At 30.0% G+C, this 24506-nt stretch overlaps 1 pseudogene; it reads left to right on the top strand.

The window, feature by feature from the left end:
- Window positions 1–3400: 3400 nt before the first annotated feature.
- Window positions 3401–16273, top strand: LOC132936100 (kelch-like protein 2; annotated as a pseudogene).
- Window positions 16274–24506: the final 8233 nt, after the last annotated feature.

Raw genomic sequence — 24506 nt, forward strand, 5'->3', positions numbered from 1 at the left:
TTCATAGACCGTGAACTGTTTATTTTCTAATAATAAATCTCTAATAGGTGCCTAAGTAAATAATAATTATAATTCGCGCGGGGGGCGCGGCTTGATCAGTTTCTGGTGCGGAGCGCGCGCGGGGGGGGGGGGGCAGGTTCTCGACTGTGCTTACCGGAGCGGGCAATGTTATTCATAGGAAAGTGCATTTTTTTTTGGTGATTGTAAAACATAGCTTTGTGAGTACATAATTTGAATTATGTAATAACGAATCCATCTACAAAACTTTTATTTTGCATATTTTTGCATTTTTTGACGTTTTAAATTTGTTAGGTCATTTTTTCGCATTTTTATGTCATATTTTGCTTTTTTAGTTCATTTTTTAGTATTTTTAATCAAATTCCGTCAATTGACTTGTTTGAAAACATTTTTTTTTTATTTTACACGGGCTGTACATTGTACATATTATGTCAAATTTATATTTTACTAAATAATATTTTACACAAATCACACGCTATATACGGGTTAGGTAAATATAACGATTCGATAAAATAAGGCAATTGCTAGACAACTAGATAACTTAGATAAGTTATTGTGGGATATCGTATATCAGTCATGAATTTCCAGATTAAGTTATTAGTAGGTATTTCAGTATAATATCGTTTAGTACCTATTCGGCGTTCGCGAGTGTACAGTGAAGTGTGTTAACAGTAAAATGCCGAAATCAAAACCGCTTTTCTCGTCAACATTACGAAAGTACGTCAACGAATTTGGCGGTGATATTTTTAGTACGGATGGTACAATATTATACTATAATTTTTTTGCATTTTAAGTGCATATTTTATTGCATGTTTTTGACATTTTTAATGCATTTTTTAAGGTTTTTTAGTGCATTAAATTCACAGCCCTGGTTATTATGATATTAGACAAGACGTCTGATAGACCCGGTGGTGGGGCCAAAGTTCGCGCCGGCCGAACGAAACGACAATATAACAATCGGATCGATGATAATATTTTCATCGGAACATTCGTCGATCGCTATTATTACTATTAAAATTATTAATATTACGATTATTGAAACATCGATCAAAGTTACCCGTTATTAATTATGTTACTTGCCGCTACACAGCCCTTCGTGGGCGAGTCCGACCCGCACTCGGCCGCTTTTTTTTACCCATCGTTTAAATCGTCTGCAGTAAAATGGCGCATAAAATATCATTATAAACAATCGTTTGATTTAAAATGAAATCTCGTGGCCAGTGGCGGCTCGTGGGGTTCATTGAAGGTGGGGCACAAATATTTCCTTCTTTTTCCACTATGACAACTTTGAACTTACCATCAATTCCTGTTGATTTTTTAAATAAAATAAAACATTTTTTGATACCTTTGATACCAAAACCTTATACGCTTATAAAGCATCTTGCACAACAAATAATTAAAAAAAAAATTATGGTTTAAAAATAAATATTAAATATAATTATTATGCCGTAATAATATTATGTAATACAATAATATATTTATAAGTTATAACACAAATACACAATATTAATAAACAAAGAACTTAGAACACTGAACGTAATGATTAGAATGAACAAAATAATAATGAATTATTATCATGTTTTCGAAATATAAATTTTGTTCCACGGACGACGGTCGAAAATAACAATGCGAAGGCGATAAGACCGACAAAATCTTGTAAATCGTAATAAAAATAGAATTCGGGCACAATCGGATTGTGCCCGGCAATGCCGTATTAATTCGTGTCGATAAGTGGGGGAAATCTAGTACTGTTGATCGGGGCACAGCCGCCGCCCAATGCGTAAATATAGTATACACGTATCGTATTGTAGTAAGCAAGTTACTACTTAACAATAAAACAAATTACACAGGTACATAATTATACTATACTATAATTTAGATACTGTAATTCGGCACAGGGGCGTATACAAGGGGGGGGGGATGTGGGGGTCAGATCCCCCCCCAATAGGCCTTTTTTAAAATTTTATAAAATAGTGTAATGACTTAATGTAAGGAAATTACAAGGAAAAGAAATGGCAAGGATTTTTTGTAAATTTTTATTTTAACACATTCAACAATTAATTAAAAATAATTTACTTAATATTAATCAGTAATCATATATTTATTTCATATTCATATAATCGTATTATGTGATATTTGATAATATGTATATTATATATACAAGTATAATAAATTATTATAAGATAATAATATGTGGCAGACCAGCCACGGGCCGTCGCCAGTCGCCACCGTCACCGATATCAACGCGGCGGAGACGACGCCCGCATGTCCGTGCGTATAATAATACATTTTCCTATACATTAGAAAAAGAAATATAAAAATAGCTAAAAATAGCTTAAATAATAAATATTATTATCTAAAAACAAAAATAAATCACAAATATTATGTCAGTTGTACGAACAAGTCATAACTACATATAACTACTTGTAGAATTTAAAATAAAATGTATTGAATATATATATATGTTTTATCATTTATTAAGTATTTAAATGTGCACATACCTAGGTTTAGGTATTTTTGTTCCATAATAATTTGTTTGCAACTGATCCCCCCCCATACAAAAGTTATGTATACGCCACTGATTCGGCATAAATCGGATAATAGAAACGGAGGAAAGGGTTCTTTCTGTTTAGTAAATAATATTACATTTTAATGTCTTGGACCTTGGTTAAGAGACGGTAGATATTAGGAACTCACTGAACCATAATTTGCTCTGTATACGACAGATGTTCAAATATAAAAATATATACTATATTATGATTATTTTGATTACAACGCTGTACGCTGTACGCGACGATAGTCTTTATAAAAATATTAAAATTATATTAAAAAGATTATTTCAAATTTAATACACAGAATTATACTGGAAGTCATAATATGCGTGGGCTGTAACGATGTTCACACCAATCGCATCCGTGAGCCGAGATACAGTATCTATAGGCAAGGGGTACGGGGAACTGCATATAAAAGGGAGCCCGAATCGGCCTGTTTTCAGACGTGTACTACCACCCATTAGTGCAAGCACCTTCACGCCACTCTGTACGAGCATATTTTGGACTTGGAAAAATTATCAACAATATAATAAAATTCACAATAAAACAACAACTGTCTTTTATTTATTATCAACCACGACTTCAACATCAAACAAATTGTCTGCGACCTGTATCTATAATATCTTGGCAGCCACTTATCTACTATTAGAACTACGATAGTAGGTACCAAGCTCCCGAGTATATTACAGTATATTATTCTAGGAGCATCCGTATTTGATAAGACATTTTTTTCGATAATATACAAACTATACCAAGTACCAACTCATATCATGATGGAAGAAATACCTATTCGATTTTAATTTCAATAGTTTAACATACATTTTTCTTCTTTCTTCTCAATTTTTTGGGTGGGGCACGTTGGCGCGGCGCAGTCGATGCACGGCCGCCGCCGCCGCCGGGGCACTGGTCTGCGAACCGGTCGTGCCGTCCGTCACCGCTCGTCTAGTGTGCCGTCGCCAGTAACGCACGTCCGCCGCGGACCCCGTGAACACCTCAGTACCTCACCCAGTTGTAGTTGTCCAACGACCTTTGTCGGTCCGCGGCTCCTCGTTTAGTCGTTTCCCCGCGACCGTGTCTTCTTTTACGCGTCGTTACGCCGCTCATGTTGTCGCTCGATGTTGAACGACCGTTGTTTGGTTTTACGGGAACCTACGAGTCGCCTGTAATAGGTACGGACGATTCGGTGTACGGCTCTGATCGAGCCCGACGCCCGTAGACGGTATTCAAGACAGGATGGCGGACATTAATAAATTCATCGTGGCCGCTACGTGTGTGGACGTGGACGTCAGTGGGCGTATTGTCGCCGTCACTCGCCCCCCGCCGCACCACACACCAGAGTTGTCAACCGTCAAGTCGCCGCCAAAACACGACGTGGGAGACGCGCGTAAATATCGTACCTTGTATTATCATAATTTATTGTTGATTATCATTGTGCCGATATTATTATCACTGATCTTATTCTCTGTTATTATTCGTGTATTTCTCTCGTTGATCGGTAACCGAGAGTCCGAGACGTCGTTACCAATCACTGCAGGGTCACCAAGCCCGGATTAATGGGGGGGGGGGGGGGCAAGGGAGGCACGGTCCCGGGGCCCGTCTTTATCCCCGAAATATATTTTTTTTACGCGTCCAATACAGTTTTCAAAAAAAAAAATTATTTAAGCAGGTAGGTATAGTAGGTAAATCATTATTAATAATTATAAAATAAAATTTATTGTTCTCAATTTTATGTCACGAAAAATTACTATAAATAATCAACTACCTATGTTTACCAAAAATTTTGTTTGTTTGTTTTCTTTTTTTTTTGAGCATTTTAGATTACCGAAATAAGTATATAAAAAGGTATTCATAAGAAAATTTTTTTTAGCTCTTGTAAATTGGGTATTTCGGTTAAAGGTATTAATGCATAATGTACTAAACTTTAGAGGACCATAGTTAATAACCCAGCAAACCAAAATTGATCAATTGACTGTCAAAATGTTCAGAAAAAAGCTTTACCAGAATCCATAAAAAAATATACCATTTGAAAAAATAAAGTCAATTTTATTATTGGTATACAACTGCGTGTTTAAAAAAATTTCCTGTCAAAAATAAAGAATCACGTCTTTTTTTGTCTTAACGAAATTCCATATCATCGATCCATAATGATAATTGTTAAAAAAAACCCGTGTACAATGACATATTATGTAAAAAATTATACAATAATATAAAGTCGTCAGTCAATATATGTAATGGTACAATTATTTCGAAGTTAACGTTGAAAGGGGGCCCACTAAGTGTATGGTATCCCGGGGCCCAATTGATCCTTATATATCCATATATATATATTTTTTTTTATTTATGATTAATTTAACGGACTTAAGTCCTTTAAAATAATACATTCAATGAACATTAAAAAAAGAAGAAACAAAAATAGATAAATAATTATGACAAATTAATTAATTGACGAAAATATATAGGATTATAGTATTATGTGAAGTTTACATAAAATTATACAATTTTACTTTACGCTGTCGATTTCGGTGGTGTAGTCACTGCAGAGGCCGACCGCTTAAGTCGCAGGAGCCTCTTGACTAAACACGGCATAACTTTATATATATTTAATAGGACATATTATTATAATTGTCGGCCCAAGACATATTTGACATTTTGAGTGCTTAAAGGCATTTTTCGCAGCACTTAAAATTAATAACGATAACTGTAGGATATTTTGATGTCGGCAATTTCCGAATCTAGGAAAAAAAAGCCCCGTACCAACTAAATACATTATTCTTTTTTATTATGATTTACATAGTTAAATATAATCATAATATAATCATTACATTTATCAATGCACCTAACACTTCTTTAACATAACATCTATAACCATAAAATATATAATGTTCTAAAATACTAGTTTAATATTTTGTAAATTAATAAACTGTTAAAGTGTTAAAACATTAATGTTAACAATATTGTTTTAACACTTCATTGAACTTGATTTAGTACATCTACGACGAATCATAGTTTTCCATTCTTTTTGAACGCTGTTCAAATATCCACCGTATGGAATTTGAGGTTTTTTTTTTATCATTATTACGAATCACTTCCATTTTATATTCGCACTTTTAATTCAAAATAATCAAAACGCTACGACAAAATGATAACTAGATGAACGAAAAATTCGTACTGAAGAGAATAATATTATATATAATAATATTATCATACTGTAGGTACACCGTACACACTTTTAATTTAAAACGATCACAACAATAACTATATACCTAAACGAAAAAACACATTTTTAATTATACAATGTTGTAGATACCTACGTCCCGCTCAGATACCAAGACTAGTGTCCAGATAGAGTCTACAATAAAATATAACACCTTCATAATTTTTAAGATAAAGTCAAATGTCAATTACTTTTATTACCCACTATAATATACTTTAATCTCTTATATTTCAAATGTATATTAATTATATCTATAGTTTAATAAATATTTGGTGTATTATTTTATTAAATATTATTATGATGTAAAATTATATACTATACGTATATATATATATATATATATATATATATATTATAATCTAATATGTCCAAAAAAGGTTAGGTTAATATTAAATTATAAAATGTACACTATAGTGAAAATGCGTTATGTATTTAGTTAGTACGGGGCGTTTTTTTCCGAATACCCAATTTTCAGACCGCTTAGACGGAATCCCGAAGGTTTTTTCTAATCTCAAACGGTCAAGTGAACAACAACATTCTGATGTTGTCACGTGGAACTCTCTGCTCAAAGCCCGCAAAATGTCATTCTTCGAGAAACTGTCCAAAACAATTACGTCATCTACATCCTCGTGCGTATATATATTAGGCATTATTAATTTACCTGCGTCGTCCGTCGAATAATGGTAATGATAGAATAATATTAAAACGATGGTATCGTCTTATCTATCCGTCGGTGAGAATGACGGGCTCGACGAGAATTCGGTATCGTCTTTAATGTTTTCGAGTATACCTATACCCACCCACCTGCACGTCCTATCGCTTATATTATTATTACAATAATCGGTTTAATGAAAAATAATCTCGAGGGGGATCTGATCAGAAATCGTTCGAGAAAACGGCGGCGGCGACTACGACGACGATGATTAAATTGATAATGCATTAAATGATAATAATATTAATATCTGTCCAGCGATCGCGCGCGGGCAGACTAGCTGTGTTTTGACGTCGTTTTTGTCGTCGAATGACCGAAAACGATATTAATCGCGCGTATAAGCCTTCTCCGAGTAGTAATAAGCCCTCAGGCGATTAATTGAATAACAGAAGAGAAACACAACACGACGACGATGTAGGTATAACGTTAATTCGCGTTTCGTACGGTTGCGATCAGAGGCGGTTTGACATTTTTCAGTTGGTGGTTAATAGTTAACATCACCCACCTATACCTACCAAAAAGTCATATTAGGTAGGTACAAAAACCAGTGGCGTGGCATGAAACTTTGTGGCCCTGGGGCCTATAAAAGTTGGAGGCCCTCTTTAATGTAAAAATTAAACGGCGATTCTATGAGGTAAAAAAAAATGCATGCGAAGGTACCTGTATTATTTTACTGCTTAAAAATTTATTAATTTATAAAAACAACGACAGTAGAATAATATTAAGTATTATATTATATAATGTAATTAAAAATTAACTTTCTTAGCCTTCACTCGGGCAAACAATAGGGCAAACATGTCAATGACTTCATCCAAATTTAATTTCTGTGTCCGCTTATTTTCGATGGAAATAATTGACAAACCACAGAAATAAAAATCGATATTAATAAAAATAAAAAGTTTAAAAAAATTTAAACGAAACGCTTAAAACCAATATAATTTTTGTTCACTCAAAATCTAAAAAAAAAAGGATTACGTCTAAAAGATCTAATTACTCTAAATAATATGCAACATTATCACATAAATTCTAATACTATTTAATATTTATGCCGCATTTATTTTATTTGAACTATTGGATAGCCAGGAAAAAAATAATTTACTTACGATATCAGTTGTTTCCGCAGGCGCAGATTTCATAGGCGTGGTACTTAAACTTGAATCATTTGCAAAACAATCTATATTAAAAAAAAACATTTATTCGCGCGAATGATTTTTCTTTTTCAATACGCAAATACGCTGTGATTTTAATTTCCTTTTTAAACTTCCACTTAAATGTACAAGTTTAGACATTATTAATCGACAGTATGTTAAATCGATAATAATTCAAAATTTAATTTCAATAAGTTATAATTCATGACAAATAATAACATGCACGCAGCACTCAAGACGCAAGGTAACAACAATATACTCAACTATGATCAACATTTTCGGCGAGTAGTTATACTAAATATAACTCGATTATAAAATACTAAGAATGTTGCAATTCGTAGGTACTGCCGACAGGCGTCAGCAGTTCGTAGTCGTCGTGGTATTGCTATTATTACCGCGAAGCGCATTCAATTTTATCTATATCATCGAGCAAATAATATTAAGAAATGATAGTTAATTTAGCCACCCATTTGAAGAACTAATGACGTATGATTATACGCTGTCGCTGTACAATTTTTTTTCGTATTTTTCATAATCAAATTATTTTCAATGCACCTAAATTTTGAATATTTTTTTTATGTAATGGTACAGGTCCTGTGCCTCCCCCCCCCAAATTGGACTTAATTTGGGGGCCCCGGCCCAAATACGCCACTGACAAAAACTCATCTAATTTTTATAACTTTTTTGGACAGTTATTATTTATTTAAAACATGCTTAATAATACATTGTGATACGATACGATGAATTAAGTATCCAATCATAAATAACCAAGTGAACGAGCCGGCATGACAAAACTAGATATAAAACAAAATTAGTTTTATCTAGCGCAGTGTGCTTAGGACACTAGCGGCAACTAGGGTCAATTTTTTGGTAGAATTTTATCAGCAGCACATACCCCCCTAACTAATATACCGGCTGGCTTTTTGTTTAACCCGTCGTTGGTATCGCTATGCAGAGTTCCGCCATTGGTATTGAGTGAGCGCTAACTCGTTGTTTATTTAATCATTATTGATTATACAATGAACATATTATAAATATTGAAACCAACAACAAATTATTTATATTTTAATCTTTTACAAAAAATGTTCTTACAATTTTTCTTAATTATAAATTGTTCACTACTAAAAACTAATTTATAATTGTTTATACATAATAAAATCATTATCATTCAACTTGGCCCTATAGTGGTCTGGAATATTTTGCTAATTATTATAAAGTACGCATATGAATATTGTGTGCTCCTTAAAAATAGGTTTAACCGTATGCGTTTACGAAATAGTATTAGGTCTATCTATTGAGTGAGTGCAATGCTCAATTTATGGATATTAACAACATTGCATGTCGATATCTAATCGAGGATTATCTATAAAATTAATATATTTGCAAAAGTATTTTTAAACATGTTTCGATTGAAGGTATAAAGAGTATCAGATGAATCAAGTAATAAATAAATACCCAAGTGGCTCTCAAAATACTAACGAGGTGAGCGCCGCGCTCACATTGCGACCACTGACGGGTTAAATTAAGAGTTTAACGAAACATAATATTCAAATCTCACTCAGCAATAAATATAAGCATTTACAAAAAACATGCAAATGCAGCAACGTCACTGCCCTAGTAATAACGATATTATTATAATACAATTGATTGTGATTTTCAAATAACAAAATAATGTCACATTGTCTCATACTTCATGTGACCATATTTACTTCATAAATTGATTGTTAATGTATGTGAACATAGAAAATACAATTAGAAAAATGGACATTTTTATGCAAAACCGGTTTTGTTTTTTGGTATAACTCCAAACAAAAATATCCGTAAATAAATGCAATTTTCAGTGAATGTATACATTAAAATTTAATATATTACACCATATATATTTTGAATCTTTTTGAGCATTATATATTATATTATATATATATATATATATATCTGCATAAGAGAATTTAGACTATACGTTTTGTTATAATTATTAAACATTTTTTTGACATGTCAAAAGTCTCGAAAATGTAATACAAAGTTCTTCATAAGTTTTTTTTGGTGGACATTAAAAAAAAAGTTGATCGTAAATCCAAAATGTTTTATTATCAGCGTCCGAAGTTGGAATTTTTACACAATTCGTGAAAATCTCGAAAATAAGTTGATTATTTAGAATTGGAAATTCAAAAAATGTTTTCAAATTAAATCTAAGATTTTAAAATGTAATACAAGATTCGTCATTTGTTTTCTTATCATTAACAAAAAACAATATTCGGCGAAACTTAAATTAAATTAGTTCGAGCGTTTGAAATGTTAATTCTATTAGAGATTTAGAAATCTGTTAATTAACGATGTCTCATTGAACGACTATCTTATTTCGTCGTAATGCAAAAACAAACCATGACTTGTTAGGTCAACAGTGGCGGATTTAAGCCCATTGGCATAAGTTAGGTTTTATTATTTTAGATTCTGAGCGAAGCGATAACTATATAAAAAAAAAATATTTTTGAATCATAAATATTTTATTTATATCTTAGATTCTGAGTGGAACGATGAATGTATTGTTTTTTTCAATGATGTGTGTTTTTTTTTTATTTTTTAATTTTTTTTTTTATTTTTGTGTCTGTTATCACATTTTAGGACAGTAAAAGTGCTTGGATTTTCTTCAACAGTAACTTTTCTGATAGGAAAATGAATCTAGTTGGTACTTTGGGGGGGTCAAAAGTAAAAATTTCCCAGTAGTTTTCAAAAGCGACGTGAAAAACGAGAATTTTTACGCAAAATCTGTTTTTGAGAAAATCGATTTTGGTTTTTGGTGTAACTCTAAAACAAATGACCGTAGGAACATGCAATTTTGACTGAGTGTTTATAATTGCATTTCCTATACACCATAAATATTTTGACTTAAATTTGAGCTGTTTACGGACATTGTCAATTTCCATTTTTTTTAGTTTTTTTTTCTATAAATATCAATAAAATTGTATCTGTTAAGTAAAAAAGCTTGAAAATTTAATAGAAAGCTCCTAGGTTATTGTTTCAAAGGCAGATGAACAAAATTAAAAATCCTTAGTCACAGTTTTTATTTATAAGCATTTAAAGTTCAAATTTAGACAAAATACGAAAAAATCACGATTTTGTGGAAAACCGATTTTGCGTAAAAATTCTCGTTTTTCCTTATGTTGTTTTTCCCGGTGCCTTTGAAAAATATTGGAAATTTTGTACTCCTGAATGCACCAACTAGATTTACTTTCCCATCAAACAAGATACTGTTGAAGAAAATCGAAGCATATTTACTGCCTCAATTCCCAAACGTGATGACAGATATAACAAAAATAAAAATTAATAAATAAAAAAAAACCACACACATCACTGTATAATCAATACATTCATCCTTCCACTCTGATTCTAATTAAGATAGATAATAATATAGAGAATTCATTATTTCTATAAACAAATAAAGGAGTAAGAAAACTGTATTATGTAGTAAAATATTGCAATAAATTAAATTTATATAGAATGAACATCAATATTATACATTTTATAATAAATTGATAAGTAAAATAATTATAATTTATAACTATGGTCATAATATTGAATTTTCACAGAATACAATATTATATTAGGGATAACTGCATCATGGATAAAAGATAAATACGAGGATAAATATTACTATATTCTCAGCATCCCGTACTCTTTTGTATACTCATTAATCATTATGAATTAATAGTTATTACTTAGGTATTATTAATACATTTTTATTTATTCAGAGAATTACAAATGCATCAAATAATATTTGATATTATATGTGTATAATTTAATACTATTCTAATAATGAATTTGGTTTTAATGATTTAGTGTACTATGTAGGTAATCAAATTCAAAATTGTAATTTATATAGTTTGATTTTGCTGTCAATTAAAGTTCCTATTAAAATATAATATAAGTACTTACTGGTTTTATTTGAACACATACATTTATTTAAAACTGTAAGATCTTTATTAAATTATTAAGTATATTTGTTAGTTTTAAAAAAGTTAGGTTTAATTTATTACACGTTTTCTATAAAAAAAAAATGATTTTTAACCAAGTGAAGTCACTATTAGTTAGTTGACTTTAAAAATATACAAGTTTATAAAAAAGAAATGTAATTAAAAAACTTAAATGGATAAACATTTTTTTTTTTTGGTGTATGCTATTAACTATTTAATAGCAAAATTTAAATAAAAAAATAATATTATGATACTAATATATAATTAATGACCTAAATACTATTTTAAAATTAAAAACCGTTCATTCAAATGTATGCTATTCGTAATATTCATATCATTAATTAATTAAGTGATATTAGGCGCCAATGCCATATTTTTTTTAAATTAAATTATTCAAACAATTGTTTTTTTGTGTTGTACGCATATTTAAACCAATATTTTTTATGTCCAATAATTTACAATGTTATGCTAAATTATATTTAATAATATTAAAAGCAATATTGTATAATTTTCACATGCTTGCATAAGACCTATAATAATATAGGCACATTATTTTAATTACTTGTAAGTTTTTAAACCATGATTTATATTTATTGCAAATTTTTAGTTTCTTAAAAAATTAGTATTTATTGGAATTATATTACTGGTGTTTATCTTGTCTTTTAAATTTTGGTTTACACCTTACTAACTTAAACTTGATAATACTCAATAAATATAGATAAATGTAGTGCATAAACATTTTTACCGTATTTTAAAAGACTATACACAGAATATAACAATAAATATATGAATTACAGAGATGGATGAAAAAGCAATGCAACATTTACCATGTGGAGGTAAAAAATGCAAATCTATATCATTTCAAAATAGCTCACTCGCGGTAGAAGTATTTAGAGTCCTGCAAACTCTACGATAGTATGTAGTGACTTAATTTAGTGGCTAGCAAAATTAATATGTAATAAATATGTTTGTTTTTAGAGATGAATTTTTATGTGATATAAAGGTGGAAACAGATGATGGTAGAATCATTTATGGACACAAAGTTGTTTTAGCATCAGCTTGTCCATATTTCCTGGCCATGTTCACTAACTTAAAGAAAAGCATAAAGATCAAATTTATATAAAATCTTTAGATAATACCTTTTTGGAACTCATAATAAATTGTATTTACACTGGAAAAATAATTGTCAATGAAGAAAATGTATTGGTATGATACAATATTTATTATATTTGATTTGTTATATATTTTTATAAAAATTATTTAAATTTGTTGTTGTTGATTTATCAAGGATTTGTTAGCAGCTGCAAATGTTTTGTCAATAGACTATATAAAAGATATATGTACTGACATTTTGGGAACACAATTGGATCCTTCCAATGGCATTGGAATCTACCGATTTGCTGACTTATACAACTGTACAGAATTGAAAGCATGTTCTGAAGCATATTATATTAAAACTCAGTTTAAGTATGATTTACATAAATTAATTGTCTTGTTCAATTATTAAACTGTATACATACCTACCTATATTATGATTATTATTTTCAAAGAAGTGATTAAATATGATGATTTTTTATGTTCATCTCCTGAAGAATCAATTAAAATAATTTCCAGTTATGACCATAATGCTCCATTAGAACAAAATGTAAGCAAACTAAAACTACAAATTTTTATGTTTTATTATTTTGGGCTGAAAATGATTCAATTTGCTATAAGTATAAGTGTGATATAACTTATACTGTGACCGCTTAAATATGAATTACGTTTTGCACAATATCAAATATTACATTGGTGGTTGTCCCGTGTATGGATAGTTGATAAACCCAAATAATCATATCATACGCATAACGTATTAAATGTCTAAAGGTGTTATATATTTTTATGTTTTATGTTTCTTACAATAAACTATGGTCTATAGCTATTAAATTACAAATAATAAGATTAAATATAATTCAACTGCCTATAAAAACTTTTCACAATATTATTTATAATTTAAATAATATATTGATAAATATAATAGCCATATTTAAAATTTGATTTTAATGCTACTTATACCTAGTAGATAAGACATAGCATGTAATAAAAAAAAAAAACTACTCAAAAACCCTACAAGACACCCTTTGATGAAACCAATAACCTATAAGTATTAATTATTAGGTCCCTCTATGCAAATTTAATAGTATTAAGCAAAATAAAAAAAAATATGAAGTGCTGATCATATATAACTACATTTTGTTATGTATTAATTAAATTGTATTTATGTGTTATAGGTATTTGAAACTGTAATAAATTGGGTACAACACAAATTGGATAGTAGAAAACAATATTTCAAAAATGTACTAGCTTATGTAAGATTGCCATTAATACCAACTGAATATCTTTTAAATAATGTAGTTGGACATTCACTCATTGAAATAAGTCCTAAATGTATGTTTTTCCTTAATTAACTATTTATTTTTAATTTAGTATAATTTAAAAATTATTATAAAATTAAAATGTAACAAAATATGTTTGTTTTTAGAGATGAATTGTTATGTGATATAAAGATGGAAACAGATGACGGTAGAATCATTTATGGAAACAAAGTTGTTTTAGCATCAGCTTGTCCATATTTCTTGGTCATGTTCACTAACTTTAATGAAAAGGATAAAGGTCACATTCATATAAAAATCTATAGATTATACATCTTTGGAACTCTTAATAAATTATATTTACACCGGAAAAATAATTGTCAATGAAGAAAATGTATTGGTATGATACAATATTTATTATATTTGATTTGTTATATATTTTTATAAAAATTATTTTATTTTGTTTTTGTTAAATTCTCAAGGTTTTGTTATCAGCTGCAAATTTCTTGTCAATGGACTATGTAAAAGATAAATGTACTAAATTTTTGGAAACACAATTGGCTTCGTCCAATTGTATTAAAACCAAACGATTTGCTGACTTATACGACTGTACAAAATTGAAAGCATGTTCTGAAGCATATATTAAAACACAGTTTTTGTATGATTTACATAAGTTAATTGTCTTGTTCAATTATTATTAACCTACATTGTGATTATTATTTTCAGAGAAGTGGTTAAATATGATGATTTTTTATATTTATCTCCTGAAGAATTAATTGAAATAATTACCAATAATGACCTTAATGCTCCACTGGAACAAAATGTAAGCGTATTAAAATTAAACATTTTATATTTTATTATTTTGTCTTATCTTTACAAGACACCCTGTGATAAAATCAGTAACCTATAAGTATTAGTTATTAGATACAGCTATGCAAATTTAGTACTATTGAGCAAAAAAAAAAAAAAATTGAAACTCTGTTTATATATTACTACATTTTATTATGTATACATTAAATTGTATTTATGTGTTATAGGTGTTTGAAACTGTTATAAATTGGGTACAACACGAATCGGATAGTAGAAAACAATATTTCAAAAATGTACTGGCTCATGTAAGATTGCCAATAATACCAACTGAATATCTTTTAAATAATGTAGTTGGACATTCACTCATTGAAATAAGTCCTGAATGTATGTTTTTCCTTAATTAATTATTTTATTTTTAATTTAGTATTATTTTAAAATTATTATATTTGTAGGTAAAAATTATGTAAATTATGCTTTACATTTCAATTTCATCAAGACTCTCCCAAAAATCACCATACCACATAAAATTTGCTGTACACAGAGGTCTGGTAACTTAAACAAAGTATGGTTCTGTATTGATTAATTTATTTTTACAAATTTATGATATATATTTATTTTTTTTAGATTATTCTTAGGCTACGTTGGGGTTTAAAAAAGAATTATATTTACTGGTATGACCCAGTTACCACCAAATGGAAAATCACCTAAAAAATCAGTCAGAACCTCCATGGAACTGGGAGAATCATATCAATGAAAAATCAATTTGTTGTAATAGTACAAGGTGACTACATAATAAGCAAGGCTAGGCAAGTTAATGATTTTTTTTAACTCAGTTAAGTTAAGTTAATATGCACCAATAACAAAAAGTTAAAAGTTAATTCACACTTTTTGTTAACTTTTTAGTAAGTTAAAAAAAGTTAATTTGTTTATACAATGCTAGCGCATTTAATTTTTGCCCAACCCAAAACTAAATAATAGGATATAATGTTAATACTTCATTCAGTATTTCCATATAAGTTAGATTCGAATGATATACATTTTAACTTTAAACAATTTATGATACATATTTTTTGACATGAAAACAATATAGACTGAAATAGACTGAAATAGTGAAATATTATAAAATTAAAAACACGATTAATTAACTTAACTTACTTCTTAAAATGAAAAATTAACTCGTTAATTTCACGTTAATTAAGAAAGAAATTTAGTAAGTTAACAGTTATGTTAATGAAAAGCCAAAAGTAACTAGTTAATTTAAAAAGTTAAAATAAAATTAACTTTTTAACTTAACTTTAACTTTTTAACTCGTTAATGCCCAGCCTTGATAATAAGTAAAATTCTTGATTTGTCTTTAACAGAACCTTGTTGGATACGAATGCCTCACATGAGAATTTATGGATCTGAATTTGGAGTTGCTTTAATAAACCACTGTGTATATGTCGTAAGTTAAACCAAACTGATTATTTTCCATGAAGTATTGCCAAAGATATTTGTGGGTATAATCCCTTTTCACACAGATCGGCAACAATAGTAAAAATATTATCATTAAATAAAAAAAAAATGGGGTTAGTGGATATCATGCTGATGTACAGTAAGTTACAAGTGGGTCACTGTAGTGGATTTCACTCTCCCCCTCCCAAAGTACCAACTAGATTAAATTCCCTATCAGAAAAGATGCTGTTGAAGAAAATTTAAGCATTTTTACTTTCCCACAAGGTGATGACAGACACAAATAAAAATAAATAACAAATAAAAAAAATAAACACAAAATTGTGAAATCAATACATTGATCAATCCGCTGAGAATCTAATAATTGTTTGGTTCGCTTTTCATTATTATTTCCTTGCAGCTATTATTATGATGCATACATGTAGTAGGTACCTACTTAATAGTTTTGTATATTATGTTCTTTTGTGAATATTTATTATAGTACTTTTTCAAACCAAACCAATTTAAAATGTAAATGGAGAGGAAAATTGGATAATACTTTTAATTTTTGAATACTTGAATTATGATCACGTCAAGACATCTACCAATTTCCATATTATGATTAATGAAAACAAAAAATAATCATAGAATATTTTGATAATGATATAGTGTAAAATGTAAAAAAAAACTTGAGAATTGGGTGTGCACCCCTCCCCCTTCTTCCCATTCATCCAACCCACCAATGCTTATTTCATATTATTTATATAACATAGGTATTTTTTTTAAATTCTAGGTTGGTGGAATTGATAGTTATTCTATAGTTAATAGTGTGGTTGTTTTCGATATCAATGTTCAAGAATGGGGAAGGGTTGCTAGTATGTCCAACAAGAGAATTAATCCTGGTGTCGGTGTACTCAATAACCTTTTATACACGGTAAATAGACATTTAAATCAATTTTTTAAATTTATAATATGTTACATTTAACTCAATTGTATAGGTAGAAGGTTATGATCAGAGAGCAGAAAATAGTTATTTGAAATCCGTCTAATGTTATGATCCCAGTCTTCACACATGGAAACATGTTGCATAAATGTTCGAGTGGCGTTAGTATAAGAGTCTTAGATGGTATTATATATGCTATTGGTGGCCGTAATAAATTAGAATATTGTAAGTTGTAGAGGCCTATAAACCAAGTGATGGCTTTGTACTCGTATGGCTGATTTACCTTTGGAACAAAACCTTCCTGGTAAGTTATTAAACATTGTTTGAAAAAAATATTTTTTAAAGAGTATTAATTTAAATTCTCCTTTTATTATAGAAGTAGTTACATTACATGGTTTAATGTATGTATTAGCCGGAAGACCATTAAAAACACAACGATTCTGTAGAAATCTACAACCCCAAGACCAATACATGGAAACTAATGGAGTCCTGTGTAAAGAGTAGTAGTGCCTTTAATAGTGCAGTAGTCATTTTTAGGCCACCACATTTTTAAACGAACGAACAATTTTTAATCTAAATGGTTGATATTTGTAATACAATCTTATTATGTATCTAGTTTATGATAATATATTTTTTGTTGTTTTTTATAAATTTTAAGTTGGAGGTTGAACTGTAGGTATTTATCATTTGTGTAAATCCATAGGTAAAAATGTCCATGATTAAATTATCCAAAATCAAATATGTTTGTGATAAAATTGTCACTACTGAGTGGCTTCTTTCAACAATCTCCTTCATGTTCACGTAATTTAGCCCATGCATGTTCTTATTGTGCCTCCAGGATACAAATTGTATATTTCATGTAAAAATAAAAATAAAAAACTTTTCTTTCAAAGACAATGAATCTGTGCTCGTCCATTTTTCTGATCCATACAATATAACCAGTCGTATCAGAGACGTTAATAATTTTTCTTTCATTCTTCGCGATATTGCTCGTGAGCTTAGTACCTTAGTAGGTCCGTACTTCCGTAGTAACATTTATTCTCAGCTTGGATTCTTGCTGCTACCAAGTTTGCTACATTATTTTTTTCAGTCAAAATAGTACCGAGGTATTTGAACTGTTCTATCTTTTTAATTTCATTGTTATCTATTTGTATAGACTGACAGAACTACCCCCCCCTCCCCCCCCCCGTCTACTCAAAAACATATACTCCGTTTTTCCTTTGTTTACACATAACCCTACTTTTGATGCTACTTTATTCAACCTACTGAATAAAAACTTCAACCTATCCTGAGACTTCCATCAATACTATATCGTCAGCATAAGCAAGTAAACCTATCGACGTGTCTTGTAGTCTAATACCCTTATACGGACCAATTTTCGTTTCTCTAATTACTTTTTCCAAAACCAAGCTGAACAGAATCGGCAACAACGAATCGCCTTGTCTTAGACCTGAGTTCACTGTAACCGGGTCAGTTATTGAACTTTCCACCTGAACCCTTAACTAGGTCTCCATAACACTCATTGATATTAGTTTGACCAGTTTTTGTGGAAAATGAAATTCTTTCATTATATTCAGTAGACTCTCTTTGGACACTATCATACGCTTTTTTGAAGTCCACGAAAAGTGTATGCATTTCTTTATCAAACTCCCATGTTTTTGATACAACTGCCTAATTATGAACATCTGGTCCGTCGTGGATATACCAGCTCTAAGCCCTCCTTGATAGTGTCCTATTATTTGATCTGATTTTTCCTTAATCCTGTCTAAAACACAATTCGAGAATATTTTGTATGCTACATTGAGCAAGGATATTTCGCGGTAGTCTTTGCAATCTTGCTTATTTCCTTTTTTATGAATTGGACATACCACCGCCACTTTCCATTCATCTGGAAGTTTCTCCGTTGTCCATACTCTTCTAATCACTTGCCAGATCCATCGTATAACATCTTCTCCTCCCTTCTTTAAGAGTTCCGCTTGGACACAATCCTCCCCTGGGGATTTGTGATTTTTTAATCTATATGTACTTGTACTTTTATTTCCTCCAATGTAAGGTATGGACATTCTTGTGTATTTGTATTCTCAATATTAAAGGGAAAATTCTCGGTTGGTTCCTCATAGTTTAGTAGTTTGTCAAAATATTTTCCTCCGTCTACTAAACTCTGCAGCACTCTTTTCGTTCTTAGTATCTTTCAGCCATTCTTCCCGGGCTATCTTTCTCCTCTGTACTGTGCCTTCACATATTTTGTTAAACCAGAGATTCTTCCTATTCTCCTTTATTCCTATTGTTATTTTTGCAATTTGTTATACAGTGTCTCTAATTTTGCTCCACACATCATTCATATTGTCTGTATTTATTATTTGTTGTTCTTTAAGAGTTTTGCAGATTCTTCTGCTGTAATTTTTCTGCATATTAACGCTAATTTCTCAATATCATATTTATCTATAGCATTTCATTTGCGCCTGCATTGCTTCTTGAATTTAACTCTCATCCAAATACCTACCAGAAGGTAGTCGGAGTCTGCGTCAGCTCCTCGTAATGTTCTTACACTAGTTATACCATTTTTGAACCTGTTGCTGATCAGTACATGGTCAATCTGGTTCTTGTGCCTCCCATCCGGTGACACCCAAGTATATTTGTATATATCTATGCGTGGGAACAATGTATTCTTGATTATTAAACCTTTTCCTAATGCAAAAATCGCTAGTCTTGAACCATTGTCATTCGAGTGTTCATGGAGCTGTGTACTCCTGCCACATTATAGTATATCCTTTCCTTTCTTATTTTAGCATTTAGGTCGCCTAGTACCATTTTTATATTTCCCACAGTAGTATCAAATATCTCCTCTTGTGTATCATATGTTATAATAATAACAAAATGAATTCAATAATTGAATATTTGTTTTTTGGTTGTACCTAATTTATATTATAATTAAAATGTTCATACAAATTTATTATGAATAGAAAAAATGAACAACCTATTTGTTTGTTGTTAAGTCATACATATAGGTAGACTGACATTGAAATATTGAGAATACAATATGTGTTAGCTGTTAGGGACACATCATTTTAATTATAGTTTTATCTTTCCAGGGGTCTACATTTCTGGATTTATTTACAATGGAATTCAATAGATCACTGACCGCGTTCACTTCTGCGTATCAGTGACAACAGTGCCCGGCGTATTTTCGATAGAGGGGGGAGTTATACAATTGACAAATATTTTTAAAATCTGAAATTACACGTCAGATGGTTACTGAAGTGAGATAACTCAGTTTTCCCTCACGTTTCCTGCTTGTCGTAAATAATAATTAATAATCAACAGTTTACAATATTTGGTATCCATGTTATTCCATGTCAAATATAACTTTTTAAGTTGGATATAAGTATAAACTACATCATACAAACCTACAAATAATTATTAGAAACAAATTTATTTGGTCATTATTAAAATCAAGAAAAATGTATTGGACTTTTACTAATTTTTGAAGAGGTAGGTATTTTATTTTCACTTTTCAAATATAAATATGTTACACACTATTACTATATTGCTATTATATTTTTATTTTTACAATTTATTGTCATTGGAATTTAATTTGGAAGAGTGCGATGGTTACATACCTACTATAAGATGTTTTTTTATTATATTGGATTACATATAATTTCAACCAACTAAATCCTTTTGATGTCATATTTATTGATTAAACAATGAGTATATTAAATACTTGGTAAATATAAAATTTAAAAATAGATACCTAATTTGTCTAACTCCATAATGTGAAACCTGGTTTTATTATTTATTTAAAACTATTTCAGATAATTAGAATTAGGAACTTAGTACATATAATAATATAAGTTACCTGATTCAAATTATAAAATCTTAAAAAATTGTAGAATGATAAATGAGCTAGATATATTTAAATATAATTTACCTGATGACTAATGCAAATTTACCTTTGCATATTAATTGAAACTTTTTAAAATTGTGATGAATTGTATTAGTATTATTATCAGAAATGCGTCATATTCTATAAAATATAATGAAAACAATAAGTATATTGGATGTTAAATATGTATTTAAATATTAAATTATAATCTTATTGAATACATTGTATGGAAAAATATTATGAGACTTAAAATTTGTCATTGTATCTAAATGTAATTAAAAATAGGTTAAAAAAATTATAATGGTCCCAGTATTTATAATACTAAAAATTTGTATAGTAAAACTTTAATTGATAAGTATATTAATGTAAGATAATCAATATTTTGTAACTATGTTTAAATTAAAGAAATCCAGATCGATGTATGGTAAATTTTGAAATTATGACAAGTAAAAGAACTAAGCGCCAAGGAGTGAAGGAGGAACTAGAATTTTTCTAATATGATGTTGAAGACAGTGAATCTCTTAATTTATCAACAGATATATTATTTATATTGGCATATTATACGCATACATAAGTAATATTTAATAAGGATGATTATTCTTGTAAAAATTATGATTTTTTTTTTTTTAATAATGATAAGTATTATATTAATTCATAATTGTATACTGTTACTTGATTTTCTTCACCGACGGAGTTAACACAAAAAATGGTACTCGTGTGCGGAGTTTCCATCTGTTCACCGACTGGTCACAGAACGGAATACACCGAACGCCTGCTGATTAGTCGTACGAGAAAGGGGATAAAAATAATATTGTAACCATGAAAGTGGATAAATAGTAAGTTTATCCGTTCAAATTAATCTCAAAATTTAACCGAAATCATAAGGTCTCTCCATGCGATACCGAAGCTAAACTTCCACCTGTATGCCGTGTGCATGTGTCGCGTTCATGTCCATCAAGTTGGCACCGGCACCTTATACCAGGACTATAGTTCCAATATCGAAAAAATGCTAGGTATTTGCTAGATTTTGCTAAGTTGTTTTCTGAATTTGCTAGTATAAAATTAAGAAGAATTTTCTATATTTTGTGGTTTCCAATAACCCCCGAAAATGGAAAATTTTTTTCTTCGTTTTTTCATTTTCCGGGTTAACTGCGAAAACCAGCAGCAAAATCTTGCAAATCAGTAGCAATATTTGATAACAATTTCGAGCCGATCGGAAAATGTGCCGGCGCCGCGTCAAATTGGAACCGGCATATTATTTGAATTTTGATTTACACGCTTAAATGAGATAGTAGCAAATTATGTAAGCGACCTATCAAAATCCAGCAAATTCCTAGGAATTTCTCGATATTAAAACTGTAGTCCAGCTAGTGTATTGTGCCGGTACCAACTTGATGGACATGTCGCGAGTTTGCAGTCACGCGGTCTACTATTGTGCACGTTTGCGCCAAAAAAACCACCAAAAAGTGTTTAAATTCCGAGGAAGGTACACGTCACACATCAAGTCAGCTGCTGCCGTCAAGTGCGATTATTAGAACAATATGTTATTATTATTTATAACTATAATATATATTGTGGCCTGCGCGTTTCGAACGACGTGGTTCGCGTGATTTTTCGTTTGTTATTTACACACTTCCTTTTCGTCATTGTAATATCGATGATAATATTATTCGTCACAAACTTTGTTATATTGTTGTGCATGCGACTGCGACTGTAATGTCTATAGCACCGTCGGAGTTGTTAGCACACGGCGGAGGCGGCCAAACAATAATATTTACGTAAGTACGTAACTTAATCACTGCGCTCTTTCGCTCGATGGGATGACTTGAAAAAAAAAAAAAAAAAAACGTCAATCACTTTTGAAACATCCATCCCCTCCGCCCGCCAACGCGCGTATAATAATAACAGTAATGGCGCACAACGATGGTCGGTCCTATAAAACGTGTGTCTCGAACACTTAAACTTAACACCGAGCACTCCGTTAATAATACGCGGCCCCGTAACTCGATTTATTTCATCATCAGTCATTTGTGAGTCATTGCGATTCGACTCGTAAACGCACTCGTCCGCGACGTCCGTCAAATGTTACGTGTCCATCTGCACTCCGCGGAAGGAGTGGACCAATTCTTAATATCATCTTTCGCCGTGTTTTTCACTATTGGGCATCCGTTTATGGTATCAGTGACGGCTCGTGAACCGTACGAGGCGGGCGAGACGGATAGACAATACATTTTTGATCGATTGAATGCTCCCATGGTTCTACTATATACGGCACAAACTACAAGCAGGGGCGTCCCCGGAAGGGGGCAAAATCCCCCTCCATAAGTCGCGAGATGTTCCGTCTTCGCTAATATATACAAATACATTTTGTTAATTGTCTGTACGCTGATGACGATACAAACATCAAACATATAGATTGTATAAGCATATTATAGAAAATAGACGTTAAGTTTTTATTTAGCCAGTGCACTCGATAATGCTACATAATATACGTCAGTTGGAAATATGTAAAAATCAAATTATTACCCAGATAGCATTTTCGTAATGATAATATTTTATTTATATCATATCTTCATTATAGAAATAATGTTTTAAAATAAACATCAATAAATCATCAAATAATTATTTAATGAAATAATATTATGAAAGAATTAATAATATGACATCAAAAACGAAATAATAAAATAATATTCAGAATATATTATTATTATGTTATTAAATATTAATAGTTTAAATTTTATTTCGAATATATTAATAATATGACATCAAAAACTAAATGATTAAATAATATTCGTAATGTATTATCATTATGTTATTAAAATATGAATTGTTTAAATTATATTTTGAATATGTTAATAATATGACATAAATAATGATATAATACAATAATATTCCGAAAATGTGATCATAATATTATTAAAATCTAAATAATTATATTACGTTTCAGAATAATATACAGTGTGATCACGATTTTATAGGTACGACTGAATATCTCAGCTGGGTGACTTTGTATTGAAATTGGGTTTTTGGGAGATGATAGGGAGCACTTAAATACATATTTTTAGACCAGTTTAAATTTTTTAGCTCACTCGATACGCGCATGCGCAATACAACTTACTTTTTTTAAATAGCATATCCAGTTTTTTTCTGCAGGTTCGGGTAGAGTATTTTTTTTAAACATTTATTGTATTAAAAGTTTTTTTCTATTTTAAAAACTGACCAAGTTAGAGTAAGTCAAAAATTGGATTTATGCATAATTCGTGTTAAATGATATTTTCATTTATAACCACTGGAAATAATAAAATAAGTGTGAAATAATTAAGCTTTATTTTTAGTGTATGATATTTTGTCAACTGTATTAAGTAAGTGTACCTATACCTACTACAAAATAGTTATAACTTATAATAATAATAGTTATAGTAATATTATAATAAAAAATAAAAATTATTAAATACATTTATCTTATGAAT

Source organism: Metopolophium dirhodum, chromosome 1, assembly GCF_019925205.1.
Source record: "Metopolophium dirhodum isolate CAU chromosome 1, ASM1992520v1, whole genome shotgun sequence".
Taxonomy (NCBI): Eukaryota; Metazoa; Arthropoda; class Insecta; order Hemiptera; family Aphididae; genus Metopolophium; species Metopolophium dirhodum.